This window comes from Peromyscus californicus, unplaced genomic scaffold (assembly GCF_007827085.1).
Source record: "Peromyscus californicus insignis strain IS unplaced genomic scaffold, ASM782708v3 Scaffold_3__1_contigs__length_106647218, whole genome shotgun sequence".
Classification (NCBI taxonomy): Eukaryota; Metazoa; Chordata; class Mammalia; order Rodentia; family Cricetidae; genus Peromyscus; species Peromyscus californicus.
Genome location: NW_026294551.1, coordinates 34,460,160 through 34,463,314, shown reverse-complemented (window position 1 = coordinate 34,463,314; position 3,155 = coordinate 34,460,160). Strand labels below are relative to the sequence as shown.

General features: G+C 58.2%; 1 protein-coding gene across 1 annotated transcript in view; it reads left to right on the top strand.

Moving 5' to 3' along the window:
• The window catches only part of Cuedc1 (CUE domain containing 1), a 116,872-nt gene extending 114,073 nt beyond the window's left edge, over positions 1-2,799 (top strand). The window contains exon 11 of the mRNA XM_052756117.1: positions 1,297-2,799. The gene's annotated coding sequence lies outside the window, so the exon portion shown is untranslated. The remainder of the gene's footprint in view (positions 1-1,296) is intronic.
• The last annotated feature ends 356 nt before the right edge of the window (positions 2,800-3,155 follow it).

Sequence of the window (3,155 nt, the reverse complement as noted above, 5' to 3'; positions counted from 1 at the left end):
CCCCTGGAATGGCTGCTTCTGTCTGGAGCCTCGGGGCTGGCCTGCCTTTCCTCTTCTCTCCCTGTGTACTCTTCTGGGGGGGTGTGTGCATAGGAAATGCCAGCATCTCCTGCAGAAACTAGGCATGCCTGACCCTCTTCAGGTGCCCCGCCCCCCCATGAGGAGCCGTCTGCCCACCCACCTACTTTGCTTGCCCACCTGCTGTCCTGGTCCCAGTGCTCAGCATCGACTAGGCTTTCTTGAGCCGTTGTGCGGTGGGTCTGGTCCTGTTTCCAACCATGGAGGAACAGATGCCCCTCTTATGTATGGTAGTAGTGGCAGTGAGATAGCCCAGGCCACAGGGGGTGGAGCCAGCAAGTGCAGCCAACACACTCTCCCCTCTCATCATTCCTCTTCAGCTCTCTTCCATGCTTCCCAGGCTTTCCTCACCCACAGAGCTGCACCCCAGCTTCCTGCTTTTCTGGGGTACCCAAGTAAGGGGAGCTAAGGAGTTGCCCCCACTTGTACCCCTTCTTGTATCCACTACCCAGAACCACCCCATCGCAGAACTTGCTTATCGCTTTTGAACTGTCCCGCTTTCTCTCCTCTCAACTCCCTACTGTAAAAACTAAGATCCTCCTGCATCCGCTGCAAAGTGGCAGCTCCAGAAAGGGACCAAATCCAGGCGGTCACCTGCCAGGTCCAGGGCCTGCTGTGCATTCTGGCTCCCTTCCATGAACAATGCCCAGGTTTTGACTGGAACTGGTCTGCCTATGAGTCCAGGAGTCCTGGTTCCCCCGCCCCCCACAGTCTCGACAGATTGATCTCTCATGTCTTCATGGCCCTACCTGTCAGTGATCACCAGTCATCACTGTGGTCCTACCTCTCCCGTGCTTTTCTTGTGGGTCTTCTGAGCAAAAGTCTTATGAACCTCAGCCTGGTGTCTGAGGCCCACCACATTCTAGCCTGGGATTACTTTTCTGCCCCTTCAGGCTCTCTTACTTAGTGTAGCCTCCCCCCCTCCGCCGCCCCCCCTCTCGTGCCCCCAGCTACTAACGGGACACAGAATGGGTGGAGCAGCCTCCCACCTGTAAGGCCTTCTCAGGCAGAGCTTCCTTCCCACCCCATTCTCCCCCTCCTTGTCTTGCTGCTAGGATCCTGCGGTTGAGCAGTGGGTGTCGACCGAAGCAGAGTTCCAGGATGATCTAGAACCGCTGGAGAAAGGAGGCGGTGCCTCATATTCTCCAGGAACCGGTGGCAGGGAAAGACCCGGGAACCCCTTTGATGAAAACGTCACCCGATTTCCCTACTCCCCAGGTGCCAGCAGCTGCCAGAGCTGCTCTGACGGGGCGGAGGTGACCAGAGGTGACCAGTGCCCTCCAGCTGCAGCGGAGACAGATGGTGCTTGCAGACCACGGCCCAGGCTTCTTCGGCCACAGTCCAGCCCAGCCACTGCCACTTTCCACGGGACTTAGAACTTTCAGAGTTGCTTGTGATTGGAGGAAGAACCTGGAGCCTTAGAGACAGCAGCCAGCCACAACCGGGTCTGTAGTCTGTCTCCTCTACCGCGGATGCGCAGAAATTCAGGAACCACCCCTCCCTTAAAAAGAAAAGAAAAAGAAAAAAAGGAAAAGAAAGAAAGATCCCAGGAAGCCGCCAAGGTTGTAGTTAACTGGCAAAATGACCCATCCGGAGACTCTGGGCCTGAAGAGGGCTTTCCTGCTTCTCTTTCCCATCGCTCCTGGCATCCCCCGTCCCCTGTGGCCTCTCTTTCTAAAGGCCTCCATCTCAGCCTTGGCTGGAACTGCTGACTCCTGGCCCCGACCTGCACAGAACTCTGGACGCTGTGGTCTTGCCGGGTCCAGCTCATAGGGCTGCTTCTATTAAGGGCTGGCTGTTACCTCCGGCAGCCTCCTCTTGACCCAGCAGGGATGGGGAGGGTGACCCCGGAGCTGGAGGATTCTATCTAAGCCTGGTCTTTAGTTTGGCTGAAGATCGAAGCTGGTTCTTGATTTACATCACAGTGGGGCTCCTCAGGGGCTGGACTGGTCCTGCTGTTTTATAAGGCAGGGAGGTACTGGAGTTTCGGGGTGAGGGTGACCCCAACTGAGAAGGTGCAGGGCTGAAGTGCAAAGTTGCAGAGGCTACCAGCTGGGGCAGGGGTGGGGGATGGGGGAGCGCCTAGGACAGGAACTTACCGGGTGCCTCGAGTGGAGACCCAGAGGTGATCTGAAGAACAGAGGTGATTCTAGGAACGCTTAGCCGGCACCAAGGGGCTGGAGGCCGCAACTGTGCCCCACTCGTTCCATGATCTGGGAACTCATTGACCTTTAGAGAGAGCTGGGAAGCCTGGGCAGGCGCGGGGGGCCCTGGTTGAAAGTGGGATCCGATGCTTGGGTGGCGGCGGGGCTGCTAGGGACTGGTGGGAAATGGGAGCGTGGTGGAAATGGGACCCGCCATCACCTCAACTCCTGCCGGCCGAGCTTCCCCGGGCTCGGGAGTGCGGTGCACACAGAGTGACCAAGTTTGGAAACGTGCGTGCGCCGTGCAGGATGGGGGTGGGGGACCACGCTGGCACCCAGCCAGTCCTGTGACCCCCAGGAGAGAAGGACACTTCCCCACCCCCCACGAGCCCCGGGCGGCTAGACTGTGCTCCTGTCGGGTCTGGGCCGTCCCTGCTCCAGGGTCAGGCGCAGGAAGGGAAAGCTCTAGGTCTCTGTGTGTCACTTCGTTGTTTTTTTTTCCTCCTGTGTGTGGTTTTTAACTTGGAGCTGTTTCATAGGAATTCCGGTAATAAAGACTTGGTGTTCTCTTGGTGCACTGATGTGGCCAGCGGCGTGGGCTGGACCCTCCCTCCTTTTCCCTCCGCAGGGGATAGAGTTTGGCCTCTGGAGAAGAGCCAAATCCTTGGGCCACCTGCCTTGCTCCCCTCATCGCTTCCCCCCCCTCCCCCCACCCGCCCGGGGTTAACCCTCAGGGTTGTTTCTGGAGTCCATAGGACTCAGGCATCCTACACACCGCCTCAGGAGGTGACACCAGCGGCCTGTGCGACCTGCTGGCCGTGTTTAACGCTGCTCCTTTCTTCCTCTTCGCCGTGCAAAAAACCGCTTGCTGATAAGCGAGAAAACAGGGTTGAAAAACCCAGCCTGTGGCGAAAGTGCCACACCACGCCTTCC